Here is a 12,691-nt window from a genome sequence, read left to right on the forward strand (position 1 = left end):
TATTCCTTTAGCTCGGACCTGGCTGCAGTAATGTCGGCTCTAATGACTGCCATTTCACTCTCCAACACAGCCCGGACCTCAATCTTCAGAGTCTCTATCAAATGTTTGCGCAGGGAGGACAGAAGCTCACTTTGAAAAGACTCTGTGTCCGTCTGCTTCTCCTCGGGGACTTTTTTCAGTGGAGGCCGCGGTCGGAGTAGGACTTGAAGGCCTCGTGGTTAAAAGAGAATTTTTTCTTCCTTTGGATGATTTAGCAGACATTTTTTCACTTTGTCTCAGTACAATGCAGCTTCAGACTGAGTTACCACCAAGTTTTCTTCTCAAAGTGTGACTAAAAAGAGGCTACTCTGAAACACGATACTGACTCTTCTACTTCTTTTTTATTGGCGGGTAGCTTTGAGGCGCAATACCGCCACCTACTGGAGTGTGGGCCAGAATACATATGACTATTAGAAAAATAATACATAAAATAAACAGTAGTAAATGAATGAATGAATTTCTCTTAACTAGTCCAGTTTCTTTTAAAAATATAAACAAGGCTTTATGTTTGCCTTCCTCATTATTTCAACCCCACCTTTTCTCAGCTCTTCCTTTAGCTTTTTCCGTACTTACTCCATTTCCACCAACAAATAAAATATCTAATAGAGTATGTACTACTTTCTGTAAATAATAATAATAATAATAATAATAATAATAATAACAAAAAAAGAATTCAATTATATTCTCTCAATCAACTGAGTTTGTCTAAGGTTCTTAAATAAAATCCTACAGTTTCATTTTCTGAGTTCTTTTGTAAGATATTTATTAAATCTAAATGTACTTTAATTTCTTTCAGGTTTTCCATCATCTGTCTTCTTTTGAAACTTTATTTCTGACAGTGTAAAATGACATGTTCCACTGTCTCCTCTTGTCCACAGTAGTCATATTATGTTTTCCTGTTTTGAACAATGTGTTATTTAATCCAGTGTGTCCTAATCTGAATCTAGATATCATTCTTTCATTTCTCCTTTTTGTTCCTGCACTTCTCATCTCTCCAACCTTCCTTTGGATTCTGTAAAACCATCGTCCTTTCCTTTCCTCGTCCCACTGCTTCTTTTGCCACCTTTCCTTCAGTCTCTGTTTGATAATGCTCTTCACTTCTGTTCTACTGATGCTAACTATCAAATCAGTTTAAGTATTTAATGTAGCCTCCTTTGCCACCTTGTCTGCTAATTCCTTTCCTTTGAAGCCTATGTGTGCAGGTACTCAAAAAAACATAATTTGACTTCTGTATAGTGTTTGTTTGGTTTCTAAATGTCTGCTGTCTGGATGTAAACTGATGAGTGATGAACTTGAATCTGAACAAATGACTGATCTCAGATCTCTTGTATCCTCTATCCACTGTACTGATAATAATAGAGTGATCATTCCCCCTGCTGATAACGCCTCACTGATTCTTTTCCCAACTTTGACCTGAAGCTCTGGAACAAGAAATGAAACTCCAACTGTATTTTTGATGCATGTGTATAGATGTGGACATAACTGTGGTACCCATCAATATAACTCTGTATGATGTGTGAGTTAACATGACACATACTTGTTCTTCTTTTCCAGTAATGTGAGATCTACTGTGGCACCAGGCAGTATCCAGGGTTGTATTTCTGGTAATGGTACTGTTGGACTATGGATGTTCCATTGATCAACTTTAATTTCTGCTGCTTTCTGTGTCACTGTCCATCTGAAGCTGTTTGTTTCCTTCTTCTCCTTTTCCCAACAAGGTTTGAAAGTTCCCTGTGTTGGATGATCTGGACTATGGCCCTGCTGTAAATGAACCCAGGAAGTCACTGACAGCTGAATCCTTCTCATGTCTAAAGGCATGTCTCCCATCTCCACCTGTAATGCTGCTGTTGGGGTTGTTTTAAAAGCACCTGTACACAGTCTGAATGCCTGATATTGGATAATATCTAGTTTTATAAGAGTTGCTCTTGCTGCTGATCCATATATAATACAACCACAATCTAATACTGATTTTATTCATCCTGTATATATGGCTTTCAGAGCAGTCTGCCCCCCCACTCACTTCCAACTAAACCCCTCATAATATTTCAAACTGTCTGAACATGCAGCCCATAATCCTCTCATCAAACCCTAAAACCTTAAAGTGTCTGACTCTTTCCACTTCTTGATTATACAGTTTCAATTTCACAACGCTCCCAATTCTTTTCTTTGTGAAAAACATTGTTTTTGTTTTCTCCTCTGAAAACCGAAAACCACATTTATAGGACCCCTCCTCTACCTTCCTAATAGCCCCCTGCAGTTTCTTTACAATAAACTCTCAATGTCTTCCCCTCGTCCAAATTGCCCCATTGTCTGCAGAAAGTGAAAACCCCATTCCACTCTCTATTTCTTTAAAAACATAATTTTTTTTATCAATTTTATTTGTATAGCGTCAAATCATAACAAGTGTTATCTTGTTATTATTATTATTATTATAATGTTCAGGCAAGCCGTCGACCAACGATCTCGAGGAGCCTAAGAGAGCTCAAGAGCTCCCAGGAAAGTAGGTGGTTAGTGACTGAGATTTACAGATAGATACATGCAGTAATATGATGTACTGTATATGCACAGAAAGAGAGAGACTGGAGCTGGTCTACACCAGCACCAGCCCTAACTATAAGATTTATCAAAAAGGAAAGTTTTAAGTCTATTCTTTAAAATACAGACTGTGTCTGCCTCCCGGACCACGGCTGGAAGACGATTCTAGAGGAGAGGAGCCCGATAACTGAAGCCTTTACCTCCCATAGTACACTTAGAGACGTGTTGTTCTCGAAGGGTAGTACGGCACTAGTAGCTCCTTAAGATAAGAAGGTGCCTGGCCATTTAAAGCTCTGTAATTGGGAAGAAGGATTTTAAATTCTATTCTACATCTTATAGGGAGCCAGTGCAGAGAAGCCAACACAGGAGAAATGTGGTCCCTTTTCCTAGTTCTAGTCAGTACATGAGCTGCAGCGTTCTGGACTAGTTGAAGAGTCTTTACAAGAATCCAACCTGGAGGTAACAAATGCATGAACTAGTTTTTCTGCATCATTTTGCGACAGGATATTCCTGATCTTAGATATATTACGAAGGTGAAAATAGGCTGTCCTTAAAATTTGCCTGATGTGAGAGCTAAAGGACATATCTTGATCAAATAGAACTCCTAGATTCCTAACAGTGGTGCTAGATGCCAGGCTGATGTCATTGAGGACAGTCATATCATTAGAAAAAGTCTCTCTGAGGTTTTTAGGGCCTAGCACAATAACTTCAGTCTTTCCCTGTAATTCCAAGTAAATGTTCTAGTCTGTATAATAGGATCTGATGGTCAATAGTGTCAAAAGCAGCACTAAGATCTAACAAGACGAGCACAGAGAGAAGTCCCCTGTCTGAAGCTAGAACTAGATCGTTTGTAACTTTAACTAGTGCAGTCTCAGTGCTATGGTGGACTCTAAATCCTGACTGAAACTCCTCAAATAAACTGTTGTCATGGAGAAAGTCGCACAGCTGATTAGCTACCACTTTCTCCAGGGTCTTTGAGATAAAAGGAAGGTTGGATATAAGCCTATAGTTAGCTAGAGTTCCTGAATCTAGAGTAGGTTTTTTGAGTAGAGGTTTGATTACTGCTACTTTAAATGACTGTGGTACATAGCCTGCCAGTAAAGACGAATTGATCATATCTAATATAGAGTTGCTAACTAAAGGGTAAGACTTCCTTAAACAGCTTGGTTGGGATTGGGTCTAAAAGACAGGTTGACGGTTTGGACGCAGAAATAGTTGAATTTAGCAATGAAAGGTCGATTGGAAAAAAACAGTCTAGACTAATATCTGGTCCTGGAACTGTCTCTGCCGTATCAGACGTATCCGCACCAGGTAAGGGCAGGAGGTTACCAATTTTGTCTCTGATGTCTAGAATTTTGTTGTTGAAAAAGCTCAGGAAGTCATTGCTGCTGAGGGCTAAAGGAATACAAGGCTCAATGGAGCTATGACTCTCTGTCAGCCTGGCTACAGTGCTGAAAAGGTATCTATGATTGCTTTTGTTTTCCTCGATTAGAGAGGAGTAGTAGGCAGCTCGAGCGTGACGTAGAGCCTTCATATATTTATTATGATTATCCTGCCAGAATAAACAAGATTCTACCGTTTTGGTAGACTGCCATATTCTTTCAAAATTTCGCGACGTTTGTTTTAAAGTACGGGTTACTGAGTTGAACCATGAAGCTATTCTCTGCCGTTTGATAACCTTCTGTTTTAGGGGAGCAATCGAATCAAGAGTAACTCTCAGCGAATCCACTGCACTATCAACAAACTGATCTAGCTGAGAGGGACTAAAGCTATCTGCTTTCTGCGTTGAAATACGGTACTGAATCAAAAGGAGCTGAAATAGCTTCCTTAAATTTAGCTACAGCACTATCAGATAAACTTCTAGAGAGCACATTTTTATTAAACAGAGATAATTCTGGTGGGACAGGGTTAGGGGGGTAAAGTCAAAAGTAATAAGGAAATGGTCTGATAGAAGAGGATTTTCTAGGAAAACTGTAAGGTTATGGATTTCAATACCATAAGCTAAAACAAGAATGATCTGATATCAGATCATTCACTAAAAGAGATTTGGATGCTAAGGACCTAATGTTCAAAAGTCCGCAGGGAATTTTCAGATTTTTTTGCAAAATCGTATTCGCAGTTTTAATTCTAATGAGATTATGATGATAAACGCCTTTTTCTACGTTTGGATGACTTATAAAAACGGTTCTGGATCGGGGGACAGACACAGTAGTATAACTACAGATAGGTTCAGAATTACAGCTATAGTGACTGGGAGACTGATCTGAGGGAGGCGCAGAGAAGCGTGTGAGACTGCAGCTCTGCCTCCTGGTCTGAACTCTGTGTTGTTGTCAAGGTTTTGGACTAATAACCTCTGCTATGTTTCTAGATAATAGAGCTGCACCGTCCAAAGTGGGATGGATGCCGTCTCTAGCTAGCAGACCAGGTTTTCCCCAGAAAGACTGCCAGTTATCTATGAAGCCCACATTGTTTGCTGGACACCACCTCGACAGCCAGCGGTTGATTGATGACATGCGGCTATACATGTCATCACTGGTCTGATTTGGGAGAGGTCCAGAGAACACTACGGAGTCCGACATCGTCTTAGCAAAAGTACACACCGACTCCACATTAACCTTAGTAAATTCCGACTGGCGTAGTCAGGAGTCATTAATGCCGACATGAATTACGATTGTATCAAATCTACCTTTAGTCTTTGTCAGCAACTTTAAATGAGCGATGTCGCCTGCTCTGGCCCCGGATATACACCTAACTATATATGCCTGCTGACTTCGCTAGCTTCACGTTTCGGACTATGGAGTTTAATCAGAGTTTTATTCTCAGCGGGTGTGTCGCTGAGTGAGGAAAATTTGTTTGAAACGTGAAGTGGTTGGTGGGGAACCGCGTGCTTCGATTTTTGACTATGCTTCCCTCGGACAGTAACCCAGCCACTGCCTCCCGGCTCCTTGGGAGCTACCCGGGGGAAAGCCAAACTATGCTAACTACTGCTGCATCCGATGACTCTGACTAGAGTAGAGTAGGTAGCTAAAATAAACAAAACTGTTTAGCAGGTTTGTCGCTAGAGAGAAAGTGTGCTTTTCGATTACTTTTGTTTGTCTGAACGTACAGTGTGTTGGAAAGAACAGTCGTAAGTCATAAGAAACTAGGCAAAATTAGCAATTAAGCTTTTAGCTCTAACGATCAGCACTGAACAACACAGTAGTTCAGCGGAGAACAGAACAGGAAATGATGCAATACACTCACCCGTAGTACGTAGCTGATAGAAGGTATGAAGAAAGGCACCTCATGAATTGATTAATGAAGCACATAACCATTATCTACAGCTAGTTTAATACAGTGACATTGATTTACAAAATCGTCAACTGCAACACACCGAACTCAGATATTAGTAATAAATAAGTAAATTGTAACCATATTACAGACAAAATGATAGCCGACACTGTTAAACTGTGATATATTAATGACAGATGAACCACATGTTGAGTTCTACCAGTTTTTATTAAATATCCAGTGTCTCCTTCTGTTCCAGCTGCTGGAGGAGAACATCATCACCTTTGTGAAGAATGAGCTGAAGAGAGTCCAGAGGGTTCTGAGTCCAGATTACCCAGAATGCTTAGAGAGTCAGAGTGAGGATGAAGAGCAGGGGAGAAGCTGTAAAGAGGCATTTTTGAAGATCACACTCACAGAGCAGTAAGAACATTTGAACAGATTTAGTATTTTAGAAAAAGGAAGGGCGCAGGGCGCAGGTTTAAACTCCAGATGCTCTCTCTTCAGGTCTCTTTTGTTTTTTTTGGGGCAAGCAGTTGTAAAGTGCACAACCCAGTCACCAGAGGAAAATGTTGGCATTTTAAGTTTCTGCAAATGTAAGAAGCGTTGACCATGAGCGTTTGTGAATGAAAAACACGTATCATTTCTACATTTCTACAAACGTGTATATCAACGTTATAGATCTAACCGCTCGTGGCGCTTTGGGGGATAAGGAAGGGAAATAGTGTGGGTGTAAGATTTAAAAACGACTGTCTGAGATATGAAATTATCATCAGGTAGGCTTTTCATGCATGTTTTACAATAAGATGGATCCATTTCTGTTTGTAGTCCCGACTCCTCAGTTATCATGAAGGCCGACTGTACAGGGCCGGCCCGTGGTATAGCCAGTATAGGCAAATGCTAGGGGCGCCGGCACTCATAGGGGGTGAGAAATTAAAATAAGTGGATGAGAAGAAAAAGAAGGAAAAAGGTGTTTAATGACTTAATATTAAACACCTGATATAATGACTTATATATAGCTGTAATAATAATTTTAGGTCGCAAATTATTTCTATGGATACATATATAGCATTACAGAATAAAACTTTAAATGTCTTGTTGCACTGAAGTGCATCTACACACAGCAGTCAATAACAACAACATAAAATGTAAGGAAAAGGAAAAAGTCTCATTGAGATTAAAAATCTCTTTTACAAGAGCGTCCTGGCCAAGACAGGCAGCAGCTCAATTACAGGGTTTCAGACATAAAACACTTAACAACAATGAACATAAATTGATAAATTGATGAATTCATTGTTTCAAACAATGAACAACAATGAGCATAAATTGATAAATTGATGAATTCATTGTTTCAAACAATGAACAACAATGAGCATAAATTGATAAATTGATGAATTCATTGTTTCAAACAACGAACAACAATGAGCATAAATTGTGTTTCCTCCCTCATGTTGCCAGTTCGTAGTGTGTTCCTGTGTGTCACCTTGTTCCAGCATTTTTTCCTAGTAGACTTATAGTGATTTTTGACCGTGCCTGTCTTACCGTTGGGATACCCTTTGGATTTGTTTGCGTTGAAGATTTGCCTTCCTGTGTACTGACCTGGACTGTTATTAACCCCTGCCTTTTCCTGAACTCAGCCACGTGTGAGTCTGCTTTTGAGTCCCTGGCTATATCTGGTTCTGATAGTACGAACTGGCCATAGAATGGACTCAGTGGGCTCAGATTCTTTTTGTGCTGTGTTCCGAGAGCAGGAGGAACGAATCACACGTCATGAAACCCAGCGCAACACAGTATATGGAGGAATTCGAGACTTCACGGAGCTTCCAGTCTGCCATGGGCTCTCAGGTGAGCTTATTGAACACTCAATTCCAACACCTTGTGTCTCGTTTGGACACGTTGATTCCTCCTGTTTCTTCTCCTGCTCCCACCTCTGTGTCTGCTGCTCCACCTGTATCCTCTGTGTCCTCATAAGGCCACTCTCCCCACCTGGCCAAACCAGAGCGCTTTTCCGGTGACTCAGAGAACTGTCGAGCCTTCCTAGTGCAATGTGGCTTGCACTTTGAGCTACAAGCTGCGTCCTTTCCCACTGAGCGGGCTAAGGTGGCTTTCATCATCACTCACCTTCCTGGAAGAGCAGAGGCTTGGGCTACTGCAGAATGGGCTTGTGATTCCCCGGTGTGCCAGACATCCGCCTTATTCACCGAAGCTCTCTCCCGGATTTTTGACCTTTCAAACCATGGCCGGGAGGCCGTCCAGAATCTGGTAACCCTGCGTCAAGGTAAACGAACTGCTATGGACTACGCTATAGAGTTCCGGACTCTAGCAGTGGATAGTGGCTGGAACACTACTGCTTTGATGGACGCCTTTCGTAATGGACTCTTTGATTCCCTCAAGGACCAATTAGCCCCACTCACCCTTCCAACAGACCTGGATTCCCTGATTTCCTTAGCCGTACGGATTGACGCTCGGCTGAGAGACAGAGAGAAGGAAAAGAGACTCTCTGCCATTTGCTCTTCCAACAAGCCGTGGCAGCAGGGCAGCCTCTCTTCCCCAAGCAGGCAGAACAACTTCCCAGAGGGTCTCAGTCATCCCACAGCGCCCTCTGTCAGCTCGGAGGAACCCATGCAGGTGGGTCGAGCAAGATTAACATCTGAGGAACGCCAGCGACGCATGAGGGAGGGGCGGTGCATGTACTGTGGGCAATTGGGACACTTTTTGAACAAGTGCTTGTTAAAAGCACTTCCATCAACTCACTCATTTACTCCATTTTTAATAGATCAATGCCTGTTTCGTTTAGCTGATAGAGGGTTAACATTCTCAGTCTTTCTATTGTATGTATGTGTCTAAGTGTGTGTGTATGAATACGTGTATAGGTTACTGTACATGTGTTTATATTTAATTGTATGTATATGTAATTCGATTTGTTTAGTTGATTTATTTGTCTTTTAAGAGGTGAGGTCCCTTGTATAAGCCTGTTGGCTTCTTGACCTCTCTTGACAAACCTTTTATGTTTTTGTTAATCCTATTTTGATGTATTCTTATATGTGTGCTAATAAATAAATAAAAATAAACTTCATCCGGTAAGTCTCAGCTTGTCAAAGCTCGGACCAGGAGATCTTGCGGTTCACTGCTTGTTCCCATTTCGTCCATGCGCCTTGCAGTCGCATCCCCACCATCTGGCTAGCACGCAGCTCCTCCAAAGCAGCTCTCACCTCCTCTTGGACCAGTCGGCGTCTGTCTTTGCCCAGGGCTTTGTCATAGCGCGTGGTTGGAACGCTACCAAGCCCTGCTCGTCCAGATGCCACTAGGCCAACTAGCACACTGTGACGCAAGCTTGACTCCACCTGCTCGACTGCTTCCTGCGCCCTCCACTTCCTCCCAGTCCTGACTACGATGCCAGCCTGGGAGACTTTTGGGTCACTGGATTCCCTGTATTGCAGCACTGCTGTCAGCCACGCCTCCAGCTACCGATTTGTGGCCTTGATGGATGCTGAGTCCTTCAGGGTGCAATCAAAGGCCCGGCCGAGGCTCCTGATGGATTTTTCAGTGACCGATGGAATCTGGGTGCTGTCCAGAGTGAAGCGGAACATGTCTGTCACCTTCCCTCTCTTGGGCACCAGGGACCTAGACCTTGGAGTCTGGGACACCTCTTGTACACTTTGTAGGGCACTCCGCTTGGTCCAGGGGCTGAACTGGCTCTGGCTGCCTTGACGACCTCCGACAGAACAAATATACACACCATTGAAGTGTTTTTTTTCATATACCATTTAGTTATACACACTGAAGGTTATAATGAATTTCTATTGTTTAATCTAACAAAATAACACAAGTAGATGAAAGTTTTTCTCACTCTACATCAGTTTATTTATTACAAGGTTACACATGAGCTGTCTGAAGAACTTGTGCTACCCAACACAGAGGCCTCCAAGGAAACAGAGTGACAGGAAGAAGAGAAGATATCAGGAGAGAAGCAGGATCCTTTCACTGTAACTGTTTCATATAAACCCTTTACATTCAAACGACATAGCTGCTCCCAACTTACTGGTTCATATGTCATTAACAAAACATCAATGTCAAAAAAGTAGAGACAGATTTCTGTCAAAAGAATTGTCTTATATCCCTTTATAACAGCAGTTATACATCTGTTAGTCAATACATACTTATGAATGTTAACTTGGATTACTTTGGATCATGTTTACCATTCCTGCAACAGTGAAAGAATGACACTTTTTAAGTATGCAGATGACATGGCCCTGGTTGCGCAACTGACTGACACCACAGCTCTGACCCAATACCAGCAGGCAGTCAACAACCTGCTCAGGACTTTTGGTGAAGACTCACTGGAGCTAAATATCACAAAGAATAAGGAGTTGTGCTGTGGGGGCAGAGGAAAATCACCATCACCTTTCTTCTAACCGCTCATAATCCAGGGTCAGCTTGTAGAGTTCAGTCTTTTAAATATCTGGGAACAGAGTTTGACACCTGTCTCTGTTTTTCCACATCATGCTGACTCTATTTACAAGAAAGCACAACAGAGACTCCATCTTAACATCTCATCCTGGTACAACTCCCTCACCACCAAACACAAAACCAAACTCTCGTTAATATATTGTTAATCAGGCCAGCAAAAGTATCGGTTCACCACAAACTACCCTCTCCGAACTATATAATCGTTCTGTGATCAGGAGCGCCACCCTGATCACAGAGGACCCCTCTCACCCCCTCCACCACTCCTTCCAGTTACTACCATCAGGCAGACGCTACAAAGTCCCTCTGGCCCCAAAAAACATTCCCTCTGCAATAACCATTCTTAACAAAATCAAATTGACCCCCCTTTTTAGAAACTGTTGTTTTTAAGTCCTCTTTTAATATACTGCACTTTCTGTTTTTAATGTAAGTTTTGTTTATTGTTCAAGCCTTGTCAAAGAAGAATTTCTGTCTCTGTCTATCTATCTATCAGGATTAACATTTATGTCCAGTGTGAATCATCAGGTTTCTCTTCTTTGTGAACTAACATGTGTCTGGTCAGACTTCCTCAATGTGTAAAACCTACATAGCAAACAGAACAGCTGAAGGCAGGGTTCTCTTCTGTATGAACTAACATGTGTCTAGTCACATCTCTTTGACGGTCATATCTTTTACCACACTCAAGGCAGCTGAAGTGCTTCTCCCCTATGTGATATGTCAAAAATGTTTTCTCACATTGAGAGCAGCTGTAGGGTTTCTCTCCTGTGTGAATCATCATGTGTTGGGTCATAGTTCTCATAAAACTAAATATTTCCAATATTCTGCCTGCAACTCATTTGGCTGGACAACAGAAAGACTTTAAAGTCATTTTTCTCAGTTCTACACTCTGGCGAGTTAAGGTCTCTTTCCTTTGTAGGGCAGTGTAGCATTTCTCTCCTGTGTGAATCACCATGTGTTTTAAACCTTTTACCACACTTGCTTGCAGGTAAAATCGTTCACCACACTCAGAGCAGCTGAAGGGTTTCTCTGCTGTATGAACTAACATGTGTTTGGTCAGATGCTCTTTTCGGTTAAATATTTTACAGCAGTCCGAGCAGCTATGTGGTCTCTTACCAGTCTTTAGTTTCTTATTTTTCAAGTTAAATTCTGACAGATCTTCTCTTGTCTCTTTCCAGTCATCACTGTCATCAGTCTCAGGTTCATCAGTCTCAGGTTCATCAGAGTCTTCAGTCTCGACCTCAGTCTCTGGTTGTAAACCTCTCTCTTCACATGATACGAATATACCAGGACATATATGTCAGCAACAATTCACAAACTGAGCAGTAAACATAAAAAATGACCAGAGGTTGTTGCAGACCCAGCAGCTTGGGTTTAGGTTGAAGGTAGTGCTGGTGTGTCTGATGGCAATGGAGGAGCATCTGGCGTTTTAATAATGCTGGCACACTCAGCTTTCAGCCGCCTAACTGCCTCACTGGCCTTTGACTGGCTGAGGAACCCAAGACTTTTGAACCTTGGGTCCTGCATGGTTGCCATAGTCATTATGCTCATGGACTCCACATTAACCAAGATTTCCCTGATGTGACTGACCAGGTTTTCAGCCAGTCGGACAACCATGTCATTGTTCATGTTCAGTGCTTCACAGTTTACTGCATGTTGCAACATTTTCAGAATTGGTATAACCTTGGAGGCAGACACTCTTTTCTCCTCCGAGAGTTCCACTGTGGCCTGTTGAAATGGGGACAGCACAAGCAGGCACTCTCTAATGGCCTCATATTCCTTTGCATGAGGCGGGGTGAGGTCTGTATTTAGAGAGGCCAGAGCTACCCCCACTGGCTCTCTCTGACCATACAGATGCTCAAACATGCTGAAGGTGCTGTTCCAGCGAGTGTCCACCTCCTGTATCATTTTAAGTAATGGTCTTCCCATCTGCTCCTGCACCTGGGTCAGCCTTTTCCGATGTATTATGTGTGTAATTTGTGATCATTGGGTAGCTTCATTGTTGTGGTGTATTTGTGTAAACTGCAGCTAACTGCCTACTGAAGCAGAAAACGTGTGCTGCAGAAAACTATAACCGGGATATAGCAACGTAGCCTATGTTACGTTTGTATCAAGTCTTTTTATCATAAAACTACTCACTGTTATTGTGTTGAAAAATACGTTAGCCTCTTCCAATTTCACCGACTGGAGCTACCAACATATTTACCGAATCAATATATATCTTACTCGTGGCTTCACAAAGTTTGGCTTGATTACAATATGATTATTGGCCAGTTCTGTACAACACATTTTTATTTTATTTACATTAGTGCTGTACGTTTTTTTTATTGAAGTCACTCACCTTGTACTGCTTTGTATATCACCTCCTTGTTGTGATTAAAAATTC

General features: G+C 41.8%; 1 pseudogene; it reads right to left on the reverse strand.

Moving 5' to 3' along the window:
* Positions 1-4,879: 4,879 nt before the first annotated feature.
* On the reverse strand, positions 4,880-7,337 carry LOC136182784 (uncharacterized; annotated as a pseudogene).
* Positions 7,338-12,691: the final 5,354 nt, after the last annotated feature.

The sequence above is a fragment of the Labrus bergylta genome, chromosome 15 (assembly GCF_963930695.1).
Source record: "Labrus bergylta chromosome 15, fLabBer1.1, whole genome shotgun sequence".
Classification (NCBI taxonomy): Eukaryota; Metazoa; Chordata; class Actinopteri; order Labriformes; family Labridae; genus Labrus; species Labrus bergylta.